The 17,380-nt window shown below is 35.3% G+C and overlaps 1 protein-coding gene across 8 annotated transcripts in view; it reads right to left on the bottom strand.

Moving 5' to 3' along the window:
• The window catches only part of QKI (QKI, KH domain containing RNA binding), a 139,509-nt gene that overhangs the window by 106,954 nt on the left and 15,175 nt on the right, over window positions 1-17,380 (bottom strand). The window lies entirely within an intron of this gene.

Raw genomic sequence — 17,380 nt, 5'->3', positions numbered from 1 at the left:
TTTAAAACAATTATGACAGTTCCCAGGCATGAATATCACTTCTAAAAAAAAAAAATTACGAGAAATCTATCTTAATGGATCAAGTCCTATACAAAGATATCAATTAATTCTTCAAGAGTTCTTTATTAAGCTTCCACGATGTGCTAGAGGATAGGCCCTTGCCCAAAGGAATACACTGTCTAATAAGGGTTGTCATTATTAATTTAGCTGAATGCATCTGTAACCGTATCTCCATGTTATGGATTACGTCCTCCTTGGGGAAAAAGCTTGTGTCCATTAGTATTTAAAAACAAAATTCCAGGTTTCCCTGGTGGCGGAGTGGCTAAGAATCCGCCTGCCAATGCAGGAGACACGGATTTGATCCCTGGTCCAGGAAGATCCCACATGCCGTGGAGAAACTAAGCCCATGTGCCACAACTACTGAGCCTGCGCTCTAGAGCCCACGAGCCACAAGTACTGAGCCCGCGTGCCACAACTACTGAAGCCCGTGCGCCTAGAGCCCGTGCTCTGCAACAAGAGAAGCCACTGCAATAAGAAGTCTGTGAACCACAACGAAGAGTAGTCCCCGCTGGCCGCAACTACAGAAAAGCCTGCATGCAGCAACGAAGACCCAATGCAGCCCAAAAATGAATGAATTAATTAATTTTTAAAATAAATAATAAAATTCCAAAAGATTTAATTATAAATAAAATTCAGGTAAGACGACTAGGTTAAAGAATATATAAATATACAAAAACCAGTAATTTCATATGGAAGAAAAGATACATTTACCACTTAAGTTGTATTTGTATGCCTTCCAAACACAGAATTTCAATTTATCGCTGTTAAGGAACTATCAAATTTCACACTTTAATTTTCTTAACTAGTTATCTAAATCACTTTCAGTTAAATAAAATCCACTGCAGTAAAAAGGCATGATCAAAGGTGTTCTCACCCAGTTACAAAGACTGTCAATGAAAATACTGTACTACAATACATTTTCTGCTTCAGTGATGGCAATACTCATGTTATAACGAATCTTATCTCCTAACTAACAATTTGCTTGTCAAAGTTTACCAAATGTTTATCTCTGTATAGCAAGTGAACTCTTTTTTTAAAAAAATCAAAAGAAGGTACCTTGTGTTTAACTACATTATGAGGACAAGAGTTGATTCTTTAAGTTCTTTTTTATACTTCTACTCTCATAATGAAATCTTTCTCAGAGATGTCCAGTATCAAATTAGTGTTTATCTTAAATTAGCATATGACAGCAATTCTCAAATCAAATTTCCAATGACCTACAATTTAAATATAAATGGTTGTTTACATAATTAAGTAATTACAGCAAGTAGTTAACCAGAGGGCATTAGAAAAATTTAATCTAATTAAAATTGCACATATCCTTTAGTCAAGGTCTCTATGTAAAGGCACTTTCAACATTGGTTTATTACATTAAAATTTCCTCCTCAAAAACTGCCCAATTCTTATTATGAAGTTAATAACACTCATATAAAAACCTGACAATAGCATAAAGGAAAACCAGATAAAATTTGCTTGTAGATAGAGATGCAAATATCCTAAGTGAACAAGCTCCACCATCAGCACATTAAAAGAATAATGCACCAAGACAAAGTGGAATTTACAGCATGAATGCAAGAATAATTCAATATTTTAAAAAAATCTTTAAACATAGTAATACAGTAGGTTGAAGAGGAAAAAATGATTTTCAGGTAAACAAATTTATCAAACTTAGAAAAACCAAGAAAATCCATTATAAATAAGAAAATTCAGGTAAGATGACTAGATTTAAAAATAATATACAGGGCTTCCCTGGTGGCGCAGTGGTTGGGAGTCCGCCTGCCAATGCAGGGAACGCGGGTTCGTGCCCCAGTCCGGAAGGATCCCACATGCCGTGGAGCGACTGGGCCCATGAGCCATGGCCACTGGGCCTGCACGTCTGGAGCCTGTGCTCCGCAGCAGGAGAGGCCACAACAGTGAGAGGCCCGTGTACCGCAAAAAAATAATAATAATAATAATAATAATATACAAAACCCAACAACTTCATATAACCAATTAGATGATATAATGGAAGAAAAGATACATTTACCACTTAAGTGGTATTTCTCTAAACATTTTTGTGATTATTTAATAGCTTAGAGTTCCATGAAATTCTGTTACCTGCTGTATCCCCAGCTCTTACAATAGTGCCTGGAATACAGTGGGTCCTCAACTAATACTCAGTAAATTGGACAGATGGATGGGTGAATGAAGAGAGGAATGAGCTTAGCTACTCTAAGGCAGAAGGACAGTAAGAGATATGGATTAGAGATGTGAAAGCAGGCATCATCAACTCTGCCACAGATAGGGTATTAAAGTCAAGAGGACAGGAACTCTGACCTGTTTTCTAATGACAGGAGTATGTGAAGTAAAATTACAATGTAATTATATATTCTACTTAAAATTTAAAAATCCTTCTACCGTGTTTCTTTCAGTCTCTAAGATATCACTCAATTTAATAATAGAAAACAAATTACATACAAGACAGTACTGATGGGAATGAAAAGGTGACTAAGACAGTTTGAGTTCTCAAGGAATTTACAATTTTCACTGTAAACTCTAACCAGCTGAGTACTACCTTTATCAACAGCATCTTTCTAGCCAACAAATCATTAGCACTTCCTGACACGTTACTTACGACACTGAAGTCAGGACAAGTTCTGATTACAGTTCTAACAGTAACTGTGATTTCAGACAAGTCTCCTATTTACCCTCCCTGTGCCTGAACCTCATATGATTGAAGGTTGCTTACTGAATGACTTCACTGAATCCACTGGTTTCCAACCTTAGGAGGCAAAGACTCATTTATTGTTTTTTAATTTAACATTTTCCATTAATTTGTTCAGTAAAGAGCCACTCTTTATAAATATGTACATATGCTTTGATGTACACAGTATACATTTTATAAACAAAGTTAAAATGACAGCTCTCATCATTCTAAGTGAATTTCGATGGAACCTATTGTTTCCTCACTATCTGCAAGCCACCTCTTACTGAACGCTAACCTGGCATACCACCAACGCAAAAAGCAAAGTGAGATTTTAGTTGTTTTAGGTCTTAATTAACAAATCACCAGTCTCTATTTACATGAAATTCATTACATCTTATAGCAATAATATTAAGTCTACTTATAACCAAAGGACAACTGCTACTATACGAAGAGGTGGCTGTTATATGCCCTTATGTACTTAGGGGCAACAAAGATCTTTTCTGAAAAAAGAACCTCTAACTCAGGGTTTACTAAATACAGGGAAAGTTTTAAAGATATTTTGAGCTGAGCAAAACCCACAGAATAATATAACTTCATTGTGCTCATTTTTAAAAGCCACATCCACAAGGTACAAAAAACAATGAATTAAAAAGCAGGTTACTAGAGAATATGCACTATTTAATGGAATATATTTTGCTTACTTGACCAAATAAATCTGATTTAATTTTGAGGCAACTACACTGAAACTGGCAAGAAAAAAAAAAAAAAAAATCAAGCTACTGCCAATTCTCTACACGGGATCTTTTTTTTTTTTTCCAGTTAAACTGCGTTTTGTATTTCAGGACTATAAGCACAAAAAGAAAAACTACAAAATTAAATTCAACAGCCCTCCTTTAAACTGCCAAAATTAACAGTTGTTCAAAGTTGTTGGTAAATTTCACATAAAAAATATGATATAGTCCATCCTAGTTCCAAGATTGTTCTCAGCAGCAGTTTTGTAACATGAAAGGTATTTAATAGTAGCTGCACTTCCCTGGAAAGGCTCTTTCAAAGGTTACAGAAAAGAATGTCTATTATGTGACCCAACTTATACTATGTGAATTTTTAGATAGACACAGAGAAGTCAAAAAAAAAAGGATGTAACAACTATTAAGAGTAATCATGTCTGGGAGATGGATTTACAAGGACAGTTTAGCTTTCACATTACGAAATAAATTTTTTTTTTACAATAATAACACTTAGAAAATTAAGTTATCCTCATTAGGATGGTAGAAAGAATTCTAAGTCAAAATGCAGAATATTGGATTCCCCATATAAAATTATAATAAAGGCTAAATCACTCACTCTCAGGTCTAAAAACAAAGACCTATCTATTTTTTTTAAATGAGGACCTCCACCATGCTAAAAATACTGTATATGAATTTTCATGTGATCCTCACAGAATCTGAGGTAGTATATAATACCCATTTTACAAAAAAAAGGAAGGCAAGAAGGAAGGAAATGTTCAGAGAGTAAAGAATTTGTCCAAGGTCATAGCTAGTGCAACCAGCTTTCATTTAGGGTTTCATAAAGGAATTCTGGAATAAGAAGTCCTTGAAACTCACTTTAAGAGATGGTAATTAGAGATGGAAAATAAGAAAGTGGAACAATATGACCCAGCAACCCCACTACTGGGCATATACTCAGAGAAAACCATAATTCAAAAAGACATATGCACCCCAATGTTCATCGCAGCACTATTTACAATAGCCAGGACATGGAAGCAACCTAAATGTCCATCAACAGAGGAATGGATAAAGAAGATGTGGTACATATATACAATGGAATATTACTCAGCCATAGAGAGGAACGAAACTGGGTCATTTGTAGATATGTGGATGGACCTAGAGAGTGTCATAAAGAGTGAAGAGTCAGAAAGAGAAAAACAAGTATCGTATGTTAACACATACACGTGGAATCTAGAAAAATGGTATAGATGATCTCATTTGCAAAGCAGAAACAGAGACACAGAGGCAGAGAACAAATGTACAGATACCAACAGGGGGTGGGGGGGGATTGGGGATTAGGATTGACACATATACACTATTGATACTATGTATAAAATAGATAACTAATGAGAACATGCTGTATAGCACAGAGAACTCTACTTAACACACTGTGGTGACCTAAATGGGAAGGAAATCAAAAGAAGAGGGGATATATGTATATATGTAACTGATTCATTTTGCTGTACAGCAGAAACTAACACAACATTGTAAAGCAACTATACTCCAATAAAAGTTAAATTTAAAAAAAAGTGGAACAATCCAACTTTTGGTTTATTGCTAGCCATGCTGTAACAAGTACAGTCCAGTACTGTTACTAGTGACTACCAAAAAAGTCTTTGCAGCCCTCCTCTTTTACTCCATGCTAACAGAAGCAGTTTGGGGGAAGAAATCTAGGCCTTGATTCCTAAAGACGGCAAAATAGGCTATTAGAAAAAACAGAACAGAGTGGAGGAAAGCATTTTTTTTAGGTGAATAAAAATTATTTAATTGAAATAGGCATCCTTTCTCATTTAAATTGGATTTTGTTTGGAGGTTACTTTTAAACCTGGTTAGCTTTACATATTATGTATCAAGTATTATTTAATAAAATGTTGCCTTCTGGTCATTTAATTTTTTAGAATACTCAGGGGAAACCAGTTCTTATCTCTATATAATACCTGCTGTATTAAAATTTAAATCTGAAGGTTAAGAAATCTGGTTAAGACATATCTGTCAATGTATATCTGAAGAATATGTAACGGTAAAATGGTAGATATCACCAGAATCCAGCTAAAAAGTAATACTTGAGAATCTAGCAACTTTTACTAACGACTCTTTTCCCAACCCTTTTAATATCTCTGGAAGAATAAAAATAAACTCATAGCAATGGAAATGGGTAACCAGGTTATAGGAGTGGAAGAGATTTTTCACCATATAGGCTCCTAACAGGCCTTTGAATTTTTAATCATCTCAATGTATTAACTTTTCAAAAATACATTTTTAAGAAGCTTTTACTTACAATACGATGACAGTAATGGATTATAATCCATGAGACTATAATGATATAATTGAATAAATACATATGAGAGAAAAGACAGATTTTCCTTGTAGAATTCCAATAAATAAATATAGAAGGAAAAATGGATAAATAAAATCATCATTAGAAAACCACCAGGGTAATAATTACTGCAAGCTAAGAACCATTCGAAAGTATGAAGAGAAACAGAATATCTGTACAGTTTCAGAGTATCTTCCCATAAGATATTTATTAATTACAAAGGAAAAAAATACTGTACAGTAGAAAACCTGGCAGATACCACCTTAACCACGTGATAGTTAATATTAAGAATAATAAGACATGTACTCTGGTATGATGCGCTGAGAAGGGTCCAACAGCACTTCTGTAGTTTTCTTGCCAAAACGCCTAACCTCAATCTAATACTGAGAAAACATCAGACAAACCCAAATTGAAGAATGTTCTACACTATACAACAACTACCAGTTATCTTCAAAAGTGTCAAGAAAAGTATGATGAAAGAATGCGACACTGCCACAGACTGGAGGAAACTAAAGAGACATCACCACTAAACGCAATGTGGGATTTTGGATTGGATCCTGAACCAGGAAAACTATGTTTGTAGAAACACTAGTGAAATCTGAATAGATATGGGCAAGTGAGTAAATAATAATGAATCAATGTTAATTTCCTAATCAGATGAGTTGTTAACATTAACCTCGGCACTACTTTTTCAATTTCTCTATAAGTCTAAATTCATTTAAAAAAACAAAAAAAAACTAAAAGTGTTTGCTTTAGCCTTCAGAGTTACTTACTCTAATGGAGTAGGGGGATAGTTGTGGGAGAGAATGAAAGCCATGCAAATGTCTTACTTTTCTAGTGTTTAAAAAAAATAAAAAGAAAATGCCTGCTTAGCAATTAAACTGAGGACATCAAAATCATTCAAAATAATCTTTAATTTAAAATAATAAAAAAAATTTTCAACAATCTCTTTAATTTTCTTTAACAGGTACTGCTTAAAAAACACATGTACTTTTAAATCTTCCTTAAGAACAAGGAAAAACACTACAATCCATAAACAATGACCTTTCTGTGTAGAAAGGGAATCTTTCTAAGAACTACATGCAGTAGGGAAAAAAGCACCGGCCTTGAGTTTATACAACCTGGATTTTACTTCTGATTCTCTACAAGATTTAGCTGTGCGGCTCTGAACTTAACCCTATGGGTCTGTTTCCTCTGTGAAATGAGGTTAGACCAGATCACATGCATAGTTTCTTGCAGCTCTAAAATTTTATCAATTAGGAGTGCACCCTCCTGTTGCTTCAGAGAATCCCATTCTGTGCCCACTCTCTTTCAATACCCCACAAAAAAAGGGCTAATATAAACTCAATGACCAAATGATAAGCACAGACCGCCCTACTCTTGTCAAAATTACACATTCCAAAATGTCTTAAACTGCTGGGCACCAGGACTCAGTTTAAATGACACTCTTGTAAAGCACCAAATCCTTGTGTGACCAGGCTCTACACAGTTGTATTTGGGGAGGTGAGAAGGGGTCTGTCCCTATGTATTTTATCCTCTTCAAACTTCAAATCCCCGGGGGGGTTAAAAGGAACTTGGTAAACCAAAGTGAAAATGAAACAGAACACCCCCAAATTCTGAAGGAATTATGTCTGTGTAAGGGGGAGAGATGAATTGCTTTTCCTAGGTAACAATTTCTTTGATTTTTAATTATCCTTTTTAATTGTATTCCAAACTCCATCTAAACTCAATGCAGGAAAAGCCTAAAATCTGTAATCATGCAACATGTTGATCTGCACGTTACCTTAATTCCACGAACTAAAGCAAATGAACGTCAAATGACATTCACAGGTGTTACAGCAGCCCATATACAAGAGAAATCTTTCATACTATGAAAAAGTTAAGGAGTTTTTTAAGGCATAATAAAAATCTACTACACACACGTTCAAAAAGGTCCTTTTATAGCAAGTATCAAAACTGAAATTAGGAAAGAATAAAACTTCCATCTCTGTAACAAGAACAGCATATACAGTCCCCTCAGATGTCAACATAATGGGTATTGAAAACATTATTTTAATATGGTAAACAATACGATCCTCTTTAATTAAACCAAAGCCGTTTTACTTTACAAAGAACTGGATTCAGAAAATCTAATGTTACATATGCTACTGGCAGAACTACACGTACTATATTTTTACTGACTCAATTCTATTATCGCTTAATATTCTTGGAAAGCATTTTTAATGTGAGCTTTTAAAATGCAGAATACAGCAGTCTTTTTGAGGTCATAAAACTTTAACTCATTGTAATGGAAACTAAAGCGCTATCATAAAAATTTTACCAATACCATCCAACAAGAACCCTGGTTAAGGACATTCCAGATGAACCCTCTCCTTGAACTCCAAACACCTGTATCCAACTGCCTTTTAAACATGTAATACTGACACATTCAAAATCACTCCTTAACTGCCCCCACCCCAAACTTTTTCCTCCTGATCTCACAAAATGGCAAGTCCTGGGAATGAAACAGAGTTGACTGATGGTGGGGAGGGTACCACACAATCAGTGAGGAGGAGAAGTATCTCTTAAACTCAGATTAGACGAATGAGGTCAAACTTCTTTCCAAGGTATGAGTCTCCCTTCAAAGTCTGCCTTGGAGGACAGCACTTCATTATTACAGTCTGCTTAGATGGATTTCCTTACAGATAAGTACTACTCTCATCGCCACTTTATAGTTAGAAGACTGGAATTTGGGGATTAAGTACTTTCACCAAAGATCACATAACTTGAAAGTGAAAAAGTCAGAATCCCAATCTAGGTCTGACTCCATACTTTATAGTTCCAACTCCCAAAATTAAATTTGGTTGCTACGAGAACAAGTGGTCCTGATGATGGGAAAAGCAGTGATGGCAGACAGTTAAGAGTCAGACAGAAAAGGAAATAAAGACGGGGAAGAGGGTAAAAATCGGAGATATGGATAAAGAAAAAAGGAGGGAAACGTAGAGGGAAACATATTATTGTATATATAATATATATACAATAATAATGAAGGAAAGAAAGAATGGTACAACCCAAATTAAAAGTAGAATGAAAGTCAAAGAAGAGATTCTCATTTAAGCTCTGCCAGGGACTAGCTGCATATCCTTCAACAAATCGTTTAAGGTGTATGACGGGGTCCCCAACCCCCGGTGCCAGTCCGCAGCCTGTTAGAACGGAGCTGCACAGCAGGAGGTGAGCGGCAGGCAAGGAAGCGAGCGAAGCTTCATCTGTCACTCCCCGTCGCTCCCCATCACTCACATTACCACCTGAACCACTGCCCCATCCGTGGAAAAACTGTCTTCCATGAAACCGGTCCCTGGTGCCAAAAAAGGTTGGGGACTGCCGGTCTATGACTACTCTCATTTACAAGCACATCTAAGATAACTCAAGACCTAATAAGCTTCTGAGTTATACAGAAAAAATTACTTCACTTAACAAATATCCGTAGTGTCTGGCACGTAACAGATGCTCAAAAAGTTCCTATTATTGACTGAAAACGACCCATCTTTCTACAGTATCAGGCACTGTGCTAGGGACACACTGGTAAGCTACATGGTTCTTGCCATCATAATTCTTCTAGCAGTAAGAAGTGGTTTCTATGTAAATAGATCAGAGCGCTAGAAGTGATTGACAGATGAGACTGAGCATCCTGGGATATAAATACCTGGGCCTGAACACTAGACAAAGCAATTTTATTTTTTGCAGTACGCGAGCCTCTCACTGTTGTGGCCTCTCCCGTTGCGGAGCACAGGCTCCGGACGCGCAGGCTCAGTGCCCATGGCTCATGGGCCCAGCCGCGTGGCATGTGGGATCTTCCCGGACCGGGCGTGCCCCCTGCATCGGCAGGCGGACTTTTAACCACTGCGCCACCAGGGAAGCCCTAGACAAAGCAATTTTTAAAGAGTAAGCCAGAGCTCTATGGTTTCATTTGGTTCTATAGTGGGAAAAGACCAAGCTAGGGAAAAATTGGATTCTAGATACATAAACCCTCACTTTAATTATGATGAAGAAAAGGAGAATGAAAATGGAAAAACATAGACATATATTTATCACTCTTATGATACATAATTATGTTGATAGATCTGATACATGGGGAAAAAAAGCTTAAAATATATTCTTCTGTCCCACTCAAGGATTTTTTTCCAGACCTTAGTTTTCTGACTTCTAACCCCATCTATTTATAGTAATGTCTATGATTATCCAGGCAAGTGGTTCTGTTTTCCTTGCTCAAGGTATTTCTTCATTTACTCAAAAACTTCTCAAATATTTTAGAGCAGCCATGCTAAGGTTTGAAAACATTCAGATTACCATTCAAACTGGGTATTTGTTCCTTGAAAACGGTTATGTATTTTTCCCAGTGGAAAGTTCGTAACAAACAGAATTTCTAAGAACAAAGTTCTGTCTTCACCAAAGCCTGCCTTGATAAAGACAAGTAGAAAATTACTGATTTAAACACCAAAATCTAAAAAACAACCTTATTTCAAACAACACTGTACTAACCTTATCACACTAAAAAATGAGTGAAATCCAGTCATTAGAGGCCCTCCCTAATAGTAGTTTGAAACCAAACCCCTAGGAAGACTAAGTATAGCAAGATCTGCCAGCTTTAGTCAGATAATTTCATAGGCAAGAAAAGGATAAGATGTACATTAGAACCCTTCAGTATACTTTTTTTAAAGCAGCTAAGTGGAAAAGGCCATAAAAGTGTTCAACGCCAGGCCAATTCATAGGTGGCTGGGGGCATTAGCAGGAACCTTCAGAAAGACATCAGAGTATCAAGACTTCAGAAAAAGTGAACCCACTTTCAGAAGGTCAATATTAAATGGAACAAGTTTTGAATTAAACTTAATATACTTCCTACATTCTGAACATGCTGTGCTATCTTTTCTCTTATGAAAAGAATGACCCTTTCAAGTCAAGCAAGCTATTTACACAGTCAACACACCACCACCTTCCTTAGAGTGGTAGTTACAGTAGCTAATTTAATGTACTGTGCATATAACGGAAGACAACTTTAAAGAAAAACCTGGCCTCTCCGGGTCTTTGTCCAGAACTAACATAAACTATCAGTTCACAAGTTAGGTAAAATTTTACTTTTTAAGAAATTTACAGAACAGGTGACTGAAAAACTGTAAATAATAATCTGTGATAAAGAATAAACTGTTGAAAGTGCAATCTTTGGAAAAAAACCCATTATAGTGTCTCAGTCAGCCTCCACTTCTTCATCTATAAAATGGAGTTATTTCCAGCTCACGGGATTGATAGAAAGATTAAACAAGATAATGGAGAGAGCGAGAGTGTGCCTGATACATAAGTTATATCCATATCATCATCACTAACGATGACTGTGATGTAAAATTATATACTCTGTAAAATTATGTATACTGACAGGTGGATCTGAAAGATAATATTTGCTGATCGGATGAATATCTCTTACATAAAATCTATAATCAGTCTTTTTGCAGAATCTATAGACATAAAAGATACTCAGAAAAGGCACCTACCAAATACTGTTTGCAATTGACTTCTTACACACAAATTCACTATAAATGACAAAAGGAGGCAGAAAGTAATAAAGATACAGCTTAATTTTTCCAACTCATTTTTACTAAGCTCTTCCTCAAATATTCAAACATATAATCCAGAAAAACCTTACAAACTACTCAAATAGAAACCCCTCAGTACACTCAGCTTATTAAAAATGACTCTTAAACACTTGGAGCAAATGTTCTCTGGCACCTTTCCCACAACACCTTCTTTAAAGTGTTTGCTCCAGGATCTGACCTGTTTTGGTTTAACCACTTTTCAGGAGTTTTAAGATTATTTTAACCTCAAATGAGTCATTTGGGGGAAGGAAAGTTGAGAAGACATTCTGGCTTGTAATCTATCTTTACGTAACTACAACTTAATACCTTAAAATAGTTATCTAAACAAAAACAAACAAAACAACACAAAAGGATCACATCTTACACTGTCACCTTGAAACTGCAATATTACTGTGAACACTCCCCTTACTTCACTCCACTGACAATCCTGTAATTTTGAGCTAATTCAGTGATGTGACTTTTCAAACACGTAATTCTAAAACCCTTTCAGAACTCAGAATCTTAGGTGCATCAGGTGTTTCGGACTCCGACATAAACAATCTTGAACTAAATCGTGGCCACCTTTATCACAATAATAAATTTGGATGTGAATGGAAGCGTATCACTAAAACAAACAAAAAAAACCTTTTTAAAAAGTAAACCACCACCAATATCTATGGAAACTGAATTCAGTATCAGCCTATAAACAACTAATTATACTCAGCCTACTAAAGAAAAGCAGTACAGTTTTAATGAAGTACTATATGTATACAGATGTGTACACATATATACACATGAATGCAAACACATACACGCACAATACTTACATATCATTAAAGTTATATATAAGTTATATACATTGTATGTGTGCATATACAAATACTACACATCATATAAAATATATTAAATATTGTTGAAACATATTAACATACATATTATGTATGTATACAATTTATATAGATTCCATATGCCTTATTCTAACTTCATCTTGTATGTTAAGTGCGTGAAATTTTAGTTTTTTCTGAAACTGAAAATAAAGCTTTCAACGTACTAATTTACTGGACCAGGAGCCTCAGTTAAAATGATTATACTTCACTTCTCTCACAAAGGTCGAGCATAAAGAATATTATCTTTAGGGTCTATCTCTGAATTCTAAACTTGCCGCAGCTTACTTAAGCCAAATAAACCAAATGACCAAGCACGTATCACTGACAAAAGAATAAAGAAGTTGATTTATTTTAAACTCTGCAAATTTCAGAGATGGCTAAACGTTCTAATTTATCTCCAACATTACATAGAAGCTTACTTCTCATATGGATGTTATTACAATCTGGCACTTAAAAGTAATTTAAATGAAACCACTTTCAATGGCAAAGATACAATTGCTGGTACTTGTTTTAATAAGAAAAACTAATACTCCTATTTCTTAATTTCTTACCTTCACTCTCACGTGCACAACCTCAATAAACTGTTTCCTAAAAACAGAGAATTAATTTGTAAGCCTTTTTTCTTCCTTCTATTCTTGCTTTCTCAACCATCAAATTTAAATTCCCATATTTTAAAACTAAACACTTCTATAATCCTATACTTAAAGAGAACACACACTTGTCACAGCTCTACTCTAAAAATGTACCATACTGCCCAGAAAATAAAATCTATCAGATCAGGGTTGTATATCCAAACAAAATCTGATAACCTCCTAGAAGAAATCCTTATTTCCCTTTGGAACCCAGTAGTTTCAGTAAGTATACTAAGAAATATTTTTATCTCTTTCATTGGTCTTTTTACATACTAAACATTTACCATCCTCCGAAAGGCCTCACTTTCCAATAGTCACAAATAATTCTCTAAACTTGGACACATATCTGTTAACAAATACGTATATCATGGGGGGAAAGTACACCTTAAAATACATGCAACAATATAACCAAGATTCAGGGTTAAACACCCTAAATGCCGCATGTTGGATCAAGGGTTAAGTTATTCATAAACAACAACAAGCATTAGTTACTTAGAGTAAAAAGTGACAAAGTCCAGATTTCCCATAATAGAAATTCTACTACTCTGTTTAAATTTTATAATATAAACTGTTTAAATATAAAACAGCAAAAACTGATAGTTTATATGACAGACATTTTATCAATTCAATGTTGCTTATAAACCCAGATTATTCTGCATCCTTTAAGATTGTAGTCCATCATATAAGTGGCAGAAACATGAATTACACAGCAGATGAACGTTAAGTGTGGTAAATGGATTTCAATTCATTAGGCATACCAATGTGCTGAAATACAAAAAGGCAGCAGTATTTTAGAATTTTAATAAAATACAAAAATGTATGTGTTAAAGGCTTTATGTACAAAGCAGAAGCAACTTTAAACCAACTATCTCTAACTCTTAAATAGAACACTCAGGTGTCATTCATCTGAACTAAACAGACCAAGCAAAATATCCTGTGATCCCCAAGTTCTCCTCAATGTCGAAATGGGTGGGTAAATTTAAAGCTTGTTCTCTCAAGAGTTGCTTTACTGGCAATTTTCTCCCAGTATCAAGGTCTGCAATTTCCATTTGGCTGCCAGTTTGCGATTAAATTCATCACCTTTATTATAAAAATGTGCTTTACTCCATGGCCTGCTGCACAAGAACTATAAGGAAAACATTTTTCACTGCTAACAGCAAAATCATTCTAAGGCAACCACCACATCCACTCAGATATTAGCTTCCTCAACCTGATGCAGTAGCATATCACTCATAGGAAAAACCTGTAACAATTGTGTAACCCACAGAAATGAAATCAGATTCTATAGAAATGCCATGCTTTAAGTTTTTTTAGGATAAAACGCAACCAATTTCCTAATTTTCACATTTAGTGTTACTGCAAGCAAATCAGTTAACCACAAAAGTCAATATACAGAATATTTCCAAATTCCAATACAGAGACATAATTTTTCAGTGTTGGATAATTAAGTATCCACCTTTGTCCTATCATTCAAAAGTTCACAGTTTGTACTGTACCTTAACTTTTACTATCTGGGCAAACAGCCAATGGTCAAAGATAATTTTAAAAGATATATGTGTTTATATAACACTTCTATCTAACTTTACTTTCTTAGTAAGTCACAATATAAACTTCAAAGGAAAAAAAGTCAGAAAAGAAATAAAAATATTTCCCAAATAATGGCATTAAAGCTAGTCACCATGTCGTATTTAGGACAATACTACTCACTTGTGAGATTTAGATTTTTTTAAAGATTATCTATAAAGTTAACATTTACTTTTACAAACTTGGTCTGTAGACCAAAAATTCAGATATCTCTTATTTTCAAGTAAACTTCACTGTATTCATTTTAGAATTTACAGGGGAAAAAAAGAGAACTTAAATTTCACATTAAGATGAATTATCAGATCATACAATGTGAACCTGGAATAAATTTTCATTTTCCTGCTAGCAAATGATGTGATCCCTTCCCATCTTAACCTGTGCATGCCTCTGTCACAGCAATATAAGCACACCACTGCGTTTTTTATTTCATTTCTATCCACTCCATTGTATGTCTCCTTAAAAACTGGACTATACCTTATTCATCTTTGTAACTCCATCACCCAGCAAAGTGCTGGATTTTTTTTTTAAATTGTATTGAAAACTAAATTATAGCAGGAGTCAACATCAGTTTTCCTAAAACCACACAGGTCACAAACAATCCATTCAATCTATAGTATTAGTCACAACCAGTATTTTTTAAATGGAATAGAACAGAAAAATACTGTATTACATCAGAGGTAATACAAATTATTATTTCATGAAACTTTCATTTCAGCTGTTATATAAGTATATATGTATGTGTACATAACAAAGTATTTCTCTTTTTAGGTAGCATTTAAAAATTTAAGATATATACCTTTCTGGTTCATGTTTATACCATTTTTCTCGTTCACTTTCATACTGTCAGCATATATGGGTTGGCCAAAAAGTTCGAACTTTTTGGCCAACCCAATAAATATTTGTTATTCAATAAATAATGTTAACAATCAAGGAGACTCTTGACTTACAGAATGAAAGACTTCCACTTCTCACATCCCTTACCGACATGTAAAATAAACAAAACTGACCCTTGAACAAAGAGGTAGATAATCAGGGTATAACTTATGTCGACCCTCCGCATCCACAGTTCCTCTGCAACCATGGATCCAGCCAAACATGGACCTTGTAGTCCATGTTTTATTACTGTTGAAAAATGTCCACGTACGGGACTTCCCTGGTGGCACAGTGGTTAAGAATCCGCCTGCCAATGCAGGGGACACAGGTTCGAGCACTGGGTCTGGGAAGATCCCACATGCCGCGGAACAACTAAGCCTGTGCACCACCAACTACTGAGCCTGAGCTCTAGAGCCCGCGAGCCACAACTACTGAAGAAGCCCTCGTGCCTAGAGCCCACGCTCCGCAACAAGACAAGCCACCGCAATGAGAATCCCGCGCACCGAAACCAAGAGCAGCCCCCGCTCGCCGCAACTAGAGAAAGCCCGCGCACAGCAACGAAGACCCAACGTAGCCAAAAAATAAATTTATTTAAAAAAAAAAAAGAAAAGAAAAATGTCCACGTATAAGTGGACCCCTGGAATTCAAACCCGTGTTGTTCAAGGGTCAATTGTACATTTTCCTATAACCTAAAAACAAACCTAGGATTTTTCTAACTCAGATCTTACTTTCACCTTCCCTCATTACCGTCCTTCTCTAACTGATCCATTTATCCATCCCTCTACTCTCTTCCCCTTTTCATATTTTCTTTTACTCAAGACTTAAAAAAGAACATAGTGTTTTTTAAAGACACCTCTCCTAAATTAATCATCCTTCAAATTTTAGATAAGTCTACTCTATCCGGCCTATGAAACTAAAACCTGTACAAAACACCAACATAAACATGTCTAAATATTAGTCTAGCAACAACAGAGAATCTGAACTGAGTATTCAAAAGATACCAAGTGGCTTTCTCACTTTCCCTTATCTTCATCTTGGACTTTTATCACATTGTTCTAGGACACATGACCTAGATCTATAAGGAAAGGCTGGTTGGGGGAGGGGGAGAGGAATAGTTTACTCTAACAAATGACTTTAAAATATTTGTATAGAACATGGGCAGTCAAAGTTCTTATCCAAATATACACTAAATTGTTCCTAGACCTAGATTCAGCCTGCAGGAAAATGCTAATGGAGACTACCAAGAACCTAGGAGAACCTTCTCTGTCTTTGACCTGAAACATCAGTTTAATGACAATATCACTGTGTGAATTAAATGCTTAATTTTATTCTTATTTAGAGGAAAAGTTAAAATACCCTAGGTAGATATTTCAAGCAATGAAATAAAATTTAAAATAATTAAGACCACTCATATTAGAAGGTAGTCACATTATGCAAATTATCAGTCATGACATAATCCTCCAAAGAGGGGATCAGGCCCAAAGGTACCCTCTGGCCAATAATATAACTTACAGATATACTTCTGTCACAAGAGCCAAATGAGCTACCATTTCTGAAAGCAGCAGTTTCTGAAAGCAGCAGTTCCTAATCTGTAAAACTTCATGAAAATGAAACTTCATGTAAATAAACTTCATTTACATACTATTCAATTAAAGGATGGAACTGTGATCTCTAAGATCCATTCCAGCTTTAAAATCTGAATTAAGAGTTTTTCTTTGAACAAGGACAAAATTTTTAACAAAAATCCTTTGGGCCTTCCAGGTGAAATGCTACTCTACCATCCAACCCTTGTACTCCCCCCGCCTTTTGAAAGGCTGCTGCAAATTATAAACGTCATCAAAATTTCATTTTATGATTAAGACTGCATAGCTGCTGTAACAACAAAGAGAGCTAACATCTTATGTGCATAGACTAAAACAGAAGTTCACAGAAAACACTCAACTGGTTACTGATTTACAGACCTCACAAAAC

The sequence above is a fragment of the Delphinapterus leucas genome, chromosome 12 (genome assembly GCF_059928025.1).
Source record: "Delphinapterus leucas isolate spDelLeu-1000000601 "Yukka" chromosome 12, BTC_Dleu_Yukka2, whole genome shotgun sequence".
In the NCBI taxonomy this organism is placed as follows: Eukaryota; Metazoa; Chordata; class Mammalia; order Artiodactyla; family Monodontidae; genus Delphinapterus; species Delphinapterus leucas.
Note: the sequence above shows the minus strand (reverse complement) of the source record. Positions and strands in the feature narration are given on the sequence as shown.